The sequence below is a fragment of the Canis lupus genome, chromosome 36 (genome assembly GCF_011100685.1).
Source record: "Canis lupus familiaris isolate Mischka breed German Shepherd chromosome 36, alternate assembly UU_Cfam_GSD_1.0, whole genome shotgun sequence".
Classification (NCBI taxonomy): domain Eukaryota; kingdom Metazoa; phylum Chordata; class Mammalia; order Carnivora; family Canidae; genus Canis; species Canis lupus.
The window spans coordinates 28373141-28388883 of record NC_049257.1 but is presented as its reverse complement, the minus strand read 5'-3'; the positions used below and the strand labels follow the sequence as shown (position 1 = coordinate 28388883).

The window sequence follows — 15743 nt, the reverse complement described above, 5'->3', positions numbered from 1 at the left end:
AGCAAGTTGCTTGGTCTACCCTTAGATAATAGGAAAAGTATTCATTCCATATCTCTTATTAAACTTGTTTACATTAAGTGGTTCTTAATCTGTGAACACACACATAGTAACAAATGTCTTTTATGACTTATATTTGAGGAAAATACAAGAGACTGAAGTGTTATCAAGGCTTCTAAACTGTACCTATTTGCATTGTTAGATTAATATCCCAAAATGTCCAGTGACAACATTTTAGACAGAACTTTTCAATTCTTTATCCTTCTTCAGACAGTAAAGTATATATTTATTTCTCCTCAGTGTACTCACTACCCAATAATTTCCCTTGCATGAGAAGATATGGATATCTTAAGGAGTCAATATAAACTTCTCAAGAAGATATGTACACATAAGAAAATAAGTTAACGTTTATTGAGCTTTAAGTAGTGCCACACATAATGAGGTAAAGTTTCATTTCATTGATGAAATACTACTTCTAGGAAGCTATTGTTTTTATATTTTAATAAAAGAGTGTTTTATATTTTGTCCTATAGTGAGTAAATGGAAGAGATGAGATTTGAATTTCAGTCTTTGATAGGAGAAACCCTGCCTTTTCCTCTACAGCATTCTCCTTTCCTTTCCCCATTTTATACTAATTAGGAAATTCATAAATTAAGAACTCATTAATGTATCACACATGCTGATTTATAAAATATATATATTCTGTGCCTATGATGGGCCCAGCCCTGTTCTAGAAGGCAAGAGAAAAATATACAAGAGAATTCTGATATATGGAGTCACATTTGAATGTGGTCAAGAATAAATTTTGGTCAGGAACAACTCTCTGGAGGGCTGACATCGCACTATGGCCTCCTTTACAAATGGGAAATATAAAAAGAGTGTGTTTCAGGCATGGAACAGAAAATGAAAGGCCCCGAAGGTGGAACTAGTTTAGTTCACAGGCTAATGGGAGGAGCCTGATTGATTACGGAATGAGAGGCAGTTGGATTTGTGGTTAGAGATATGGAAGGAGAGTCAGCAGAGGCAAACAGTGTAGGGTCCTATGGGTCATAATATGCAGATTGGAATTTTGCAGGTGAAAAGCATTTTTGAATAGTGAAATCTATAATTTTATTTATTACTTTGGTTAGTATGTGCAGAAGCATGCCTAGAATGGAATGGATCCCAACCAGGAGAATGTCCCCCTATAATCCAACTGAGAAATGATGTGTCTTGCCAAAGGAAGTTGGCAGTGGGATGAATCAAAAATGTCTTCTAGGTTTTTGACCTGAGTAACTTAGTAAATAGTCATGCCATTTATTAATTTGGAAAGACTATAGGAGAAAAAGTTGACTATAGGAGGAAAGTGACCATATGTATTATTTTCAATTCCTGATAACCTCAAGAAATAAAATTTCACAGAAATTTATTACAAGTTTAAATTATATTGGGAACTGTAATTCTGAATCAAATTTTCAGATGCATTTTCACAAAGGTTATTTTTTCTCTCTTTAGTGTTGTATATTAGTGCAACATAGAGACTAATATAGCTAATAGTGTATCCATTTTATACTTCAGCCGTAGAGCTCCATAGACTATCATCTCTAGTCACTGCAGTAAGACGTAGTCATACAGTCCTATTAAGATTTTCATAAATATTGATAAATGGTTTCTGAGCTTCTCAATTAAATTTTTCTTTTCTCTGACATTTTTGAAATTTCAAAAATTTTGTATATTTACCATTATTTATTTTTTTTTCAGCTGAAAAAAGAACTTTTTAAAAGACTAGATCCTTTTTAAAAGGTTTTCATTTATCATCTGGCAAAACTAATCAAGTAAGAACTCATTAAGTCTAAGACACTTAAAAGCCTCTAAACAAAAGTAGAGCAAAGGAAAGTGGAAAGAGGAGCTTGTAGATGCCACCACTTTACAGATATGACCTTCTAGTCTCCAAAATTATGATTTACACTTTAGAGCACGGTTAAACACTTCATCAATATTGACCTGCCCTGAGAAAAATATATTTGGTACAGAAAGATAGTTTCTATGCACAGATAAAAATGGTGAGTTATAATATTTTGTTGATTTGTGTGAGATGATATATGCATTATATAGTTATTTAGTTGTATATTATAGAGCTTTTTAAAATTTATATACTCATATGCCAAAAATACGTTTTGAACTAAAAGAAATCTTTTGAGAAAGCATATTTGATTACAGGATAAAAATCTGCAGCTACATAATAGGAATAGTGATTATTATATACGACAAATAAATTTTCATTAAGAGGCAGAAATTCTTGTTCCTGATGGAGTCAGCATTTTTTTCTCTGACTAATTAGACATACGCTATACTTATGATAAGAAATTGTCATCTCATTAATTGTGGGTAGATCTAGTGTTCTCTTATTGTAGTCATTTCAAATTATTCTAATTTTATCCTGGGACTATTTTATCAGTACCAACTAAGAAAAAATAGATATTAGGCTAGAAAATGTGTATGTTAAAAATCTAAGTACTTATTAAAATATCTTTTAATCTATCTTCTGTAGAATTTGAAATTTTACAAGGAAAATAGCAATCAAACGTGTGTCAGTACTCTTTCCTCTGGAGTTTGTTCACTCTGCAAATAACACTTCTATCACTCCGCTTATACCTAAGATTTTTGAAAACATAATCAGCTAGTCTTTGATTTTCTCATCTCATTCTCCTTAACACTCAGTCAAGGCTTGTCTTTTGCTTCCACTATTTCATTTAAACTGCTCTTGCCAAAGGCATTGATGAGCTTACTTTTGTTTATCAGATTTTTTTTTTTTCATTTAAGTCATCATCAGCACTTGTCACTGTAAGTCACTCCCTCTTTAAAGCACTTACTTTCCTTGGTTTGCAGGATATTATACTCCCCTGGTTTCCGTAATATGTCACAAAATTATTCATCCCGCCATCTGATTTGCAGGTTTATCCTTATTTATCAGATTTCCTAAGGCATGAATCCTTGCCTTTCTTTCTTTTTCTTTTTTTTTCCCCCAGCTATATACTCTCTTAAAGGAAATTTTTCCATCTTCATGCCTTCTAATTACTTCCATAAGATGACCACACCCAAATTTGTGTCTACAACCTGTATTCTTTGAACTCCTAACTCCTAACTTTGAACTCCAATGTGGTCATGCCTGTATGTAGTAGAGGTCACAATCCTGGCATAGCCAAAATTAAGCCTGTGATCTCTACCTTGAGAAAACCTGCTTTTTCTGCCATGGTCTCATCTCCATTGAGGGCACTTTATCTTTCCATTTGTTCAAGTAATAAACTTAATGTCATACTAGGTTTCCTTCTTTCTTTAACAACATAAAAATATAGTTAGGTTAAGAAGTAAAAAGCAATTTACTTTGCTGCATTAAAAAGTTTAAATATTGACATATATTGTGTTAATTGAAAGTATGCATACTGATGAGTAACATGGAGAATCACTATTAAAGCTATGATTTTATTTCTCAATACACAATAAATACTTACTCTTAAAGGCACCCAAGTGGCTAAGGGGTTGGGCGTCTGCCTTCGACTCAAGGCGTGATCCCGGGGTCCTGGGATCGAGTCCCACATAGGGTTCCCCACAGGGAGCCTGCTTCTCCCTCTGCCTGTGTCTCTGTCTCTCTCTGTGTCTCTCATGAATAAATAAATAAAATCTTCAAAAGAAAAGCACAATTACTCTTGAAAAGCTGATTGAGGGATCCCTGGGTGGCGCAGTGGTTTAGCGCCTGCCTTTGACCCAGGGCGCGATCCTGGAGACCCGGGATCGAATCCCACGTCGGGCTCCCGGTGCATGGAGCCTGCTTCTCTCTCTGCCTGTGTCTCTGCCTCTCTCTCTCTGTGTCTATCATGAATAAATAAATAAAATCTTTAAAAAAAAAAAAAAAAAAAAGAAAAGCTGATTGAATGGAAATATATTGGTGGGAATGGCAAAAGATACAGCACCTTTCATTAAGCAAATAATATTCTTTTTTTTTTTACTTTAAATGAAGTGATGCTTTATTTGCAAAATATATCAGTGGCCAGGCAAACAGGTTATCTTATAAATATTTAAATTAACTTTTAATTTAAAAAGTGGATTCCAACTCATACACTCTTTTGATGGAAGACAAATGTCAAAAATACTATCAATCAAATTAATAAGATATTTTCTAATAAAATCATAGATATGTAATATGTATTATAAGTGACTTCATTGATGATTGTTAAATTATAGAAAATGTGAAAAAAATCTATAGACACTCTGTTTTTCCAAGCTTATTATTGTCATTTTCCTTCAAACTTGTGTGGTATTCGAAGATAGTTTCTACTCTTTCTTGCATGGACCAGTTTTGAAATTATTAAAAATGTTATGATTATTATTTAATGTTTAATCATTAAGTTGCTTATAAAAGTATATGCTTGGTATTTCACATTTAAACATTAGTATGGTTTGCTTTGACTGCTTATAAATGACACTTTTAGTTGCTAAGACTAAAGAATCACATACAATTTTGATTATACCAAAAGATTGCATTAAATATATTTATTTGAAATATTTGGTGAATCAATGACAAAAAAGGTAATTCAAGTGCCGCTTTCAGCAATACCATGACTTGAAATACTCAGTGTGTACTTGATAATTATTTGGAAGGTTATTGCACAGAAGAAACAAATCTAGCAAAGTATTTCTTTTTGCAGGTCAGTGAATATACTGATATGTGCTGGTGACATGTATAATTCTTGGTGACAATACAATTACTTTAGGATAAAATATATTTGAATTCTAATGAAGAAATAATTATTTTCGACTCATTGCTGACCAATATTATTAGTTATTAACTGTACCAATTATGATCAATTACACTATCTTCATATATCTATAAATATGACCATTCATCAGTCCCTTATTCTATTTTATTCATTTTAAGTAAGTTGTAGATATCAATAACTTTACTCCAAAACATGTTAAAATTAGAATCAAGGGATGCCTGGGTGACTCCGTGGTTGAGCTCAGGGCATGATCCTGGGGTCCTAGGATTGAGTCCCACATCAGGTTCCTGCAGGGAACCTGCTTCTCCCTCTGTCTACATCTCTGCCTCTCTCTCTCTCTCTGTGTGTGTCTCTCGTAAATAAATAAATGAAATCTTTAAAATAAAGTAAAATTAGAATTCAATATCATTTGTATATTTTTGATGAGATAAATTTTATATATAGTGAAAGACACCAATTTTAATGGGCTTTGACAAATCTATATATATGCATATACTATGCAAATGCATATAACGTAAAACCATAAAAAAAAGAGAGAATGTTACGTCACCTAAGAAAGGTCTATTATGCCCATCTTCTGTTGATCATTGGCCCACCCATTAGAGTTGTGTTTTCCACCAATGGTTAGTTTAGTCTGTTCTAGAACTTCCCTTAAATAAATTATAAAAGATCTATTTTTGTATAATGTTTCTTTCATCCAAAATTTCAATAAGAAATTAATCTATGTTTTACTTAAGTCAATATCAATAACCCATTCCTTTTGAAATCCATGTTTTCCATATCCCATTATCAATAACTCATTCCTTTTAATTGCTGAGTAATATTCCATTCCATTTTATGAAAATATATATGTGTTAGATTATACAAAGGGAAGCAGAGCTACTTTAGAAAAGTCATAATCAAACTGCTAAATATCACTCTAGACAGCAGTTATGGAAAAAAGACACGTTGCCTCCAGGAAGCTGAAAATAAGACTGACAGTTAAGTTTTCTACTGAAACTATAAAAGCTAGAAGACAATGAGCTGACACCTTTAAAGTGTTGATCTACATTTTAATAAAGAAAAGAGAATGAAAAGATATTAATCTAAATTTTATTTGTATTGAAAGTATCCTATGGATAGTAAGGCAAAATGTGATTTCAGAAAAATAAAATGTCTAGAGACTTTATTACCAGAAGATAGGTGAAGTGAAGACACATTACTGTAGTTCTTCAAGGTGAGATAGAACAAAATAACTCAAGAAGGAAGCATAGATATTTGGAAAAGAATAAAAATCATGGGAAAATTATCATGTGGGTAATATGCAAAAAAAAACTATTAACTATTTAAAAAACAATAATAAAATATCCTGAAAGTTTATGACGAATATAAAATTAAAATATGTGAAGGTAATAGAAGAGACAGTTTATAGTAATTCAGTCAGTTTTGAAAAGTACTTACATTGTATGGAAATCATTAACGTTGACTCTGATAAATCACAGCTACTTATTGTTACCTTCAGAATTTACTAGTGATCATCAACCTGAAATTTTTTTGTGACTTTATATTTGTGGAGCAGTTTTAGGTTTACAACAAAATTGGAACAATGTACAGAGATTTCTTATATAGCCCCTCCACCATCTGTGCATAGCATCCCCTATTAGCAATACCCACCTACTAAAATGGTACTTTTTTTCCCCTTTTTTACCAGGAAAGAACAAGCATTGGCACAATATAATCACATCAAGTCAATAGTTCACCCTAGTATTCACTTGGTGTTGTGCATTTTATGGATTTGGATGAAGGTATAATGGCGGTGACATATGCATCATAATATCATACAGGGTATTTTTACTGCCTTAAGAATCCTCTGTGCTCTTCTATTCATCTCTCCCCTCATTCTCACCTCAGGTAACCACCGACCTTTTTATTGTCTTCCTAGTTTTTCTTTTTCCAGAATAACATATACTTGGAATAATTTGGCTTCTGTCACTTAGCAAGAAGTATTCAAGTCTCCTCCATGTCTTTTCATGGCTTGAAAGTTCTTTTTTTTTATTTTAACACTGCATAATATTCCATGGTTTGGATGTACCAAAGTTTATGTATCCGTTCATCTACTGAAGGACATCTTGGTTGCTTCGGGATTTTGGTAATTATGAAAAAACAGTTATAAACACTCATGTCTAAGTTTGTTTGGTCTGCTACAGCAAAATACCACAGAGTAGCTGACTTGTTAATAGCAAAAATTTATTGTTCATGGTTCTGGATTCTAGAAGTCTGAGATAAGGAGGAAACATGGTCAGGTGAGGACCATGGTTATGTACTTTACTCTTCAAAGGGCAGAAGGGGCCAGGCGTGGGATGTTTTTTATAATAATGCTAATACCATTGATGAGGGAGCGCTTCACCCTCATGAGCTAATTACTTTCCAGAGACCCCACTTATTAACGCCATTGCCTTTAGAGGATTGGATTTCAACATATGAATTTTGGTGGGACACAAACATTCAGACCATAACACTCCACGTGAGGGTTGGATGGTACATTAGTTTTCAACTCCTTTGAGTAAGTACTCAGGAGCTTGATTGCGGGTTCATATGGTACAGTATGTTTTATAAGAAACTGCTAAACTGTCTTCCAAAATAAATGTCCAATTTTCCATCCCCGCCAGCAACGAATGAGAGTTGGTCATTCATTGTTGGTCCACATCCTCACTAGCCATCATTTTGTTGTGTTATGGGTTTTGACCGTTCTAATACGTTTCTAGTTGTATTTCATTATTTTAATTTGCGTTTTCCTTGTGACCTATGATGTGGAACATCTTTTCATATGCTTACTCTCCATCTGCATATATTCTTCAGCAAGTTGTCTTTTTAAGGTCTTTGATCCATTTTTTAATTGAATTGTTTTCTTATTGTTGAGTTTTGTTGGTTTATTTGTTACAAGTGTTTTATTTAAATACCAATTAGTTGTCATGTAGTATAATATTAGTTTCAGGAGTAGAATTTAGTGACTCATCACTTACATATGATGCTCAGTGTAACTGTTGAGTCTTAAGAGGGTTGTTTTGTCTTGTTTTATATAATATAGATAACAGTTATTTACCCATTGTGCCTTTTGCAAATATTTCTCCCAGTTTATGGCTTATCTTTCAGTTCTCTTAACATTTTCTTTCACAGAACAGAAAATTTTAATTTTATGAAGTCAAGCTTATTATTTATTTCATGGATCATATCTTTCGTGTTGTATCTGAAAAGGCATCACCACACACAAAGTCATCTAGGTTTTCTCCAAAGTTATCTTGTAGGATACTTTTGTATTTTACATTTAGAGCTATGATGCATTTTGAGTTATTTTTTTGTGAAGGGTATGAAGTCTTTTTAGATTCAGATTTTTCATGGGGACATCATTTCAGGACCATTTTTTTGCTCTTTGCTCCATTGTATTGCCTTTGCTTTTTTCAAACATCTGTTGGCCATACTTGTAAGTGTCCTGTTTCTGAGCTCTTATTCTGCTCCATTGATCTATTTGTCTATTCTTTCACCACACTGTTTTGATTACTGTAGTTTTAGAGTGAATCTTGCAGTTGGTAGAGTTAGTCCTCCAACTTTCTTCTTCTTTTCTAATATTTGGCTACTCTGCATTTTTCACCTCTCCATATAAAATAAATTGCTGAGATTGGCATTGATTCTATAGATCAATTTATGATGACATCTTGACAATATAAGTCTTCCTATCCATGTACGTGGGATATCTCTCCATTTATTTAGCCTTTGATATTATTTATCAGAGTCTCGTTTTCTTCACACAGATCTTATGCATATTTATTAGGTTTATACTTAAATATTTTATTTTTAGGGGGTGCTAATGTAAATGGTATTGTGTTTTTATTTAAGTCCACTTGTTTATTGTTGGGATATAAGAAAGCAATTAACTTGTGTGTATTAACCTATATCCTACAATCTTGCTATAATCACTTGCTGGTTTAAGGTATTGGTTTCAGGAGTCTTTTAGGTTATTCTTTCAGATTTTCTACATAGTTGATACAGCATCTGCAAACAAAGACAGTTTTATGTCTTCATTTTTATTCTGTATCCTGACATGATGCACTGGGAAGGACTTCTAGCTCCATGTTGACAAGCAGTGGGGAGATAAGACATCCTTGCTTTCTACCCGATTATAGTGGGAAAGCTTTGAGTTTCTCACTTTTTTTCTTTTTTTTTTTTTTTTTTTTAGGTTTCTCACTAATAAGTATGAATGAGTTTCTCACTTCTAAGTATAATGTTTGTTGTAGGGTTTTTGTAGTTTTTAACCTATATTCTGGAGAAAACTCTTCCTTATTCCTAGTTTACTGAGAATTTTTATCATAAATATATGTTAGATTTTGTCAAATGCTTTTTCTGCATCTATCAATTTGATTATGCCATTTTTCTTTTATGGTCTGCTGATGTGATGAACTACTTTAACTGATTTTCACATGTTGAATCAACCTTGCATTCTTGGGTAAATCCCACTTGGTCGTGATGTATAATTCTTTATTTATTTTTTTTGGATTCAGTTTACTATTACTTTGCTAGAGTTTATCCATGGCAACCATGTTTATGAAGGTTATTGGTCTGTAAGTTTTCTTAAAATGTCTTTGTCCAGGGATCCCTGGGTGGCGCAGCGGTTTGGCGCCTGCCTTTGGCCCAGGGCGCGATCCTGGAGACCCGGGATCGAATCCCACATCAGGCTCCCGGTGCATGGAGCCTGCTTCTCCCTCTGTCTGTGTCTCTGCCTCTCTCTCTCTCTCTGTGACTATCATAAATAAATTAAAAAAAAATTAAAAAAAAAATGTCTTTGTCCAGTATTGGCATTTGGGTAATATATTGGTCTCATAGAGTGAGTTAGGAAGTATCCCCTCTGTTTCTAACTTTCTAAAAGAGTTGTAGGGTATTTGTCTGGTTTCTTCCTTAAATGTTTGGTAGAAATCACCAGTGAACCCACCTGGACCTGGCAATTTCTGTTTTGGGAGTTCATTGTTTATTGTTTAAAATTCTTTGTAGATATAGTTCTTTTCAGATTGTCTATTTCTTTTTGTTTGAGTTTAGGAAAATCATTCTTTCAAGGAATTTATCCACTTCATCTAAATTATCAAATTTGTAGGCATAGAATTGTTTAGAGTATTCTTTTATTATCCTTTTGATGTACTTAGGTCTTGTAATGATGTCCCCTCTTTCACTTCTTATATTAATAATATGTATCTTCTATTTTTTTAGCTAGCCTGCATATTGATTTATTAGTTTTATTGATCTTTTCGAAGAAGTACTTTTATTTTCATTGATTTCCTGTTTTAACTTCACTGATTTCTGCTCGAATTCTTATTATTTCTTTTATCCTAGCTACTTTGCATTTAATTTGCCCTTTTTTCTAGTTTCCCAAGGTATATTGCTGATTTTAAATATTTATCTTTTCTAATATATGCATTCAATGCTATAAGCATTCTTTCTAAGCACTACTTTCACTTCATCTCACAAATTTTGATAAATTGAGATTTCGTTTTCATTTAGTTCAACTATTTTAAATGTATCTGGAAACTCCTTTGACCCCTATGTTATTTTGAAGTATGTTGTTTAATCCCCATGTATTTTAGTATTATCCAGTTGTCTTTTTGTTATTTATTTCTAGCTTAATACTACTATATTCTAAGAGTATATATTGTATGATTTCTATACTTCAAAATGTTAAATTGTATTTTATGGCCTAAATTATGATCTATCTTTGTGAGTATTACATGTGAGCTTGAGAAAAATGTGTATTCTGTTGTTGGATGAAATATTTTGTAAATGTCAATTATATCCAGTTGATTGATGATATTGCTGGGTTTCATTGTTTCCTTACTGATTTTTGGCCTGCTGAAGCTGTCTATATTCTGAGAGAATGGTGCTGAAGTCTCCTGTTTTGATACCGGATTCATTTATTTTTTCTTATAGTTCTATCATTTTTTGCCTTATGTAGCTTGATACTCTGTTGTTGGGTACATAGACATTAAGAGTTGTTATATCTTCTTGGAAAATTGATCCTTTTAAAATAATGTAATGCTCTTATTTATTCCTGATAATTTTCTTTACTTTAAAATGTGCTCTGTTTGAAGTTAGTATGGCTACTCCTGCTTTTTTTTTTTTTTTTTTGATTAGTGTTAACAAGATATATTTTCTTCCATTTATTTACTTTTAATCTATATGTATCTTTATATTGAAAGTGTGTTTCTTGTAGACAAAATATACCTAGCCAATATTTTTTTATTCACTCTGACAATCTCAGTGGTGCATTTAGGCCATTGACATTGATGAATTAATCCCTACTATATCCCTTACTGTTTTCTATTTATTACCCTTGTTCTTTGTTCCTTTTTTTTTTTTTGTCTTCCAGTCATTATCTGCCTTTTTAAAATTTTAATTGAACATTTTATATAATTCCATTTTCTCTCTTAGTATATCTGTTGTACTCCTTAAAATTGCTGACCTTGATTTTGTAATATACCTTTTCAAAATGCAAGTCCCCTTTCAAATAACACTATATCACTTCACAGGTACTGTGAGTAACCTATAAGAAAATAATTCTTATTTCTACTTTCCATCCCTGTGTCATTGCTGTCATTCATTCATTTCATTACATATAAGCACACACAGGCCTATATATGTATGTGTATGTGTGTGTGTATATATATATATATATATATACACACACACACATATACAATATCCCTAAGCATAATAATCTAATACATGGTTGCTATTATTATTTTGAACAAATTGTTATCTGTTTAATTAAAAAATATGAAAAATAAAAGTTTTTGTTTTACTTTTACTTAATTCCTTCTTTGCTGCTCGTCCTTTATGTAGATTTGCGTTTTTTTGATCTATATTATTTTCCTTCTCTCTAAAGAAATTTTTAAAATATTTTTGCAACAAATTCTTTCCATTTTTGTTTGTTGAAGTAGTCTTTATTCTCCTTTACTTTTGGGAGATAATTTGCAGGGGACAGAATTCTAGGTCGGTGATATCTTTCAACATTTTACTGCATTTTCTTCTTATACTATTTCTAAAAAGTCAGATGTAATTGTTATCTTTAGTCCCTCAACTTTTCTTTTCTAAACTTTGGTATTTATCCTGTGTGCTGTTCTCTGGGATTCCTGGATCTATGGCTTGGTGTCTAACAAAAAACTGGGGGAAATTCTCAGTCCCTATTTTTTCAGCTACTTCTTTTGTTCCTCCTTTTCTTTTTTATTCATCTGGTATTCCCATTAGGCATATGTTTCACCCTTTGTAGTTGTCCCATACACCCTCGATATTTTGTTTGGGATTTTCCCCTGTTTTTGTTTTCTTTGATTTTTGCCTTTTGAGAATACTACTGAAATATGCTTTACCTCAGAGATTCACTCTTCAGTGATGTCCAGCCCACAATTAAGTCTATAAGGCACTCTTCATTTTGGTTTCATTTTTATTCTTCCTTAGGATTTCAGTCTTCTGCTTTCCTTGCCCATCAGTTCTGCGTGCTGTGTAGTTTATTCACAGAGCACTTAGCATATTAACCATAATTGTGTTGAGTCCCCAGTTGGATAATTCCACCATCTATGGCATGTGTGGTTCTGATGCTTGTCTTCTTGTATTTTTGCCTATTGGTATGCCTTGTAATTTTTCTTGACACTTGGACATCACGTACTGAGTAAACAAAGTTGCTATAATGTTAGTAATGTGGTGGTGAGGTATGGAGAGTGGGGAAGTGTTCTATAGCCCAGTAATTAAATCAGATACCAAGTCTTTTAGTAAGTCTTTTCTAATTTACTTTAGGTCTGATTTATGTTGATGTTTCCCTTTTACTTTGTTGCTCTAATTTTTTCCATGCTTTTTTAAAAAAAATGTATTTATTTGACAATGTGAGCAGGGGGAGGGACAGAGGGAGAGAATCTCCAGCCGACTCCACACTGAGCACAGAGCCCAATGCAGGGCTTGATCTGACCACCCTGAGACCATGACCTGAGCTGAAATCAAGAGTCAGATGCTTAACCGACTGAGCCACCCAGGTGCCCCTTATTTTTCCATGCTCACACAAGTTGCTGTTCAATTTACTTTTCCTACCTGCTGATATAAAAATTCCTCCATACTTTCTGTTTCATTGATGGTTGCCATCATTTCCCTGCCTTCAGATGAATTTCACCCTAATCATATTTGCAAATGAAGTAGCAGCAATTTTCTCTACAAACTGTTCTCCATACAGTTTGTAGAGAAAACACAGTGCTTGTTTTTCTTCCTCTTATTTTCCTGTATGACAAGATCTGCTCTATTGTGTTGGTATCCAATTGGCACAAAGCTCCCACTTACATCTCCTTACCCTCTTGATTCCAGGACCTGCTTGCTTCAGGTGAAAGAGTCATTTGAAAGAAGGATTTTCATCTCTCCAGAAGATATATTGCACGGTAGGTTTTTGAACTTTTGATTTTATTTTTCTCAGTCTTAAATTTTCCAGTTTAGTGTGTTTCCCATGGTATGTGCAGGGAGGGAATGAGGGGTTTAAATTGCAGAGGAGGCTTCACTGTATCACTTCTTGTTAGATAAAGAGAAATGGAGGTAGAAAGAACATTTGGAACCAGTAAGACCTAATAATTTGTAGCTCTTTGATCACTGCATATTAGCATTGATCTAAAAGGTATCTGACTTTCTTGATTTAGGTATCTTTAAGTAGGGATGATATGTTCTCAAATAGTGATGATAGGCTAGTTTTAAAAATCAAGTGTGTTACACTCTGTAAAAGGACATTTAAATTGAAAAGTGACATCACAAAAATGTTAGATATTATCTTTAAAGATGTGATACTATTTTGTATGTCAGTTTCAGATTTTTCTTAGTTTTTTGAAGTCAACATTTTTATGAAATTATTTATATGGCTTGCTATGTTCTTTTCTTGGGGTATATTTCATAAGCCTTTGTTTTATTTGTGACACTTGGAATATTTATTATCAATGGATTACCTTGCATTTACTTACACTTAACTTGTATTCTGCCTTTTAACTATGCTTGTTCATAAGTTATTTTCTTCTCTATGATCTTGGAAAGTTTAGAGTTCCTTGGTAATAGGACAATCTCATCCTGAATATTTTATTATTTGATTTTTTTACTTTAAAGATCTGAACTGGTATAAGTTTGGTGAAAGTAAATTTACATGCTAACCCAGCTACTAACAGTAGGAGTGAGAGTGTGGCCAGGTGAACTTATCAGTATGACAGGCATATGCTGCGACTACGAAATTGGCCCCAGGAACTGCACCTTTGATGCAGCCAGTCTCTGAGCTACTACCTTACAGGTATATGCAGTGTTTGTCAGTTTCTTAATACTTTGTGAAACAGAACCAGAGTTCAGGAGTATATTAAAATATTGAAAACAATATAAAATTTTCAGCTACTCATTTTAAATGAGCTATTTATGTGCTCTTTCATTTCCTAGATTATTTTCTAATCATATACTATGTTTAAATTTATGAGTTTGGATTTTATTAAAATCCAGGCTACATTCCTTAGGCTCTATATGTAGTATTGATGTTGTTTTGTCTATTAAAAAAATTTGATCAAAATATATCTGCTTTCTAATACAGGTGAGATTTTTAATGGGTTATGTTTCCAAATGTTAAGAATTATATTTCTGAAATAGTTCTTTATGATTTTCATAATCATTTAATGATTTTCTTTTTTAAGAAAATGTTAGTATTTGCAACAGATATTGAAGTCTAAAATCTGATGTAAATGCTTAGAAAAATTTTTTAGGAAGAATTTCTCAGGATCCCTGGGTGGCTCAGCGGTTTAGCGCCTGCCTTTGGCCCAGGGCGCGATCCTGGAGTCCCAGCATCCAGTCCCACATCGGGCTCCCTGCATGGAGCCTGCTTTTCCTTCCTCCTGTGTCTCTGCCTCTCTCTCTCTCCCTCTATGTCCATCATAAATAAATAAATCTTAAAAAAAAAGGAAGAATTTCTCAATCATTATAACAGATTATTTTCTCATTCATATTTGCTTACTATATTCTTAGGAAAAACTTTCACATTGTATTTATTTTATTTTTCTTTTTTTAAAGATTTTATGCATTCATAAGAGACACACACACAGAGGCAGAGACACAGGCAGAGGGAGAAGCAGGCTCCCTATGGGGAGCCCGATGCAGTACTGGATCCCAGGACCCTGGGGTCACCACCTGAGTCACTGAGCCACCCAGGCGTCCCTCATGTTGTATTTTATATTATAATCAATAGTGTTAAAACTCATTTCCAAAATTTCCTTTATCTTTTTTTGTCTATGGATTTGATCAATTGAGCCTAACAGCAGACAGTGGGGAAACAATGGAGCTATAGCTACTTAATGAGGTGCTTTTCCTTTTGTAGCAGATACCAATGATCTAGTGGAAAATTACATCTTCATATTGCTAGAAGTTAACTTGTGCATGGTATGGCCAAATTCCTAAAATAAATGTGTTCATGTTCTTGGAATGCCAAGGTGAAAGGGATTCTAAGGAATATCCTGAAAATCTGACTCTTTTCTCTCAGGTGATTTGCTGGCCAAACAAGCTGCTCTTCTCAAAGGTAATATCCTACAGGTTTACCTCACACAGACACTGCTCTGTTGGAACTGCCTGATGGTAGCTTACAAAAAGTGGTGCCACCTTCCAGGTAAAAAGCTCCTCTTTGTAAAAAGCACTGAAAAAAAAAAAAATACAACATCTTGACATGGTTTTAGGCAAAGAAACCCTCACTGTCACCACTTCACTCAACAATATTTTCTGTCAGAATATATCATAGGGAACAAATTGAGGGTTTTTTTTGGGGGGAGGGGGATGGAGGAACAAATTTGAATCATGCAACTTGTTGCTTTGTGGATATATCCAACTTGTACAAATCCATCTTTTTTTCCAAATAATCTATTTTTAGGACATCTGATTTTTCCCTATGGCTTGAAGCACATTTATATTAGATTTTGTGTTACTCAAAGG

The 15743-nt window shown here is 33.3% G+C and overlaps 1 long non-coding RNA gene across 3 annotated transcripts in view; it reads left to right on the top strand.

The window, feature by feature from the left end:
* Nucleotides 1–15743, top strand: part of LOC111094208 — a 370348-nt gene that overhangs the window by 194333 nt on the left and 160272 nt on the right. Inside the window, exons 1-5 of one of the 3 annotated variants that reach the window (XR_005384871.1) lie at nucleotides 311–439; nucleotides 1738–2039; nucleotides 6445–6538; nucleotides 13119–13189; nucleotides 15301–15423. This is a non-coding gene — a long non-coding RNA (uncharacterized LOC111094208). Of the gene's footprint in view, nucleotides 1–310; nucleotides 440–1737; nucleotides 2040–6444; nucleotides 6645–13118; nucleotides 13190–15300; nucleotides 15424–15743 lie in introns of those variants that run through there. The other 2 variants (XR_005384870.1, XR_005384872.1) reach the window with 2 other exon arrangements.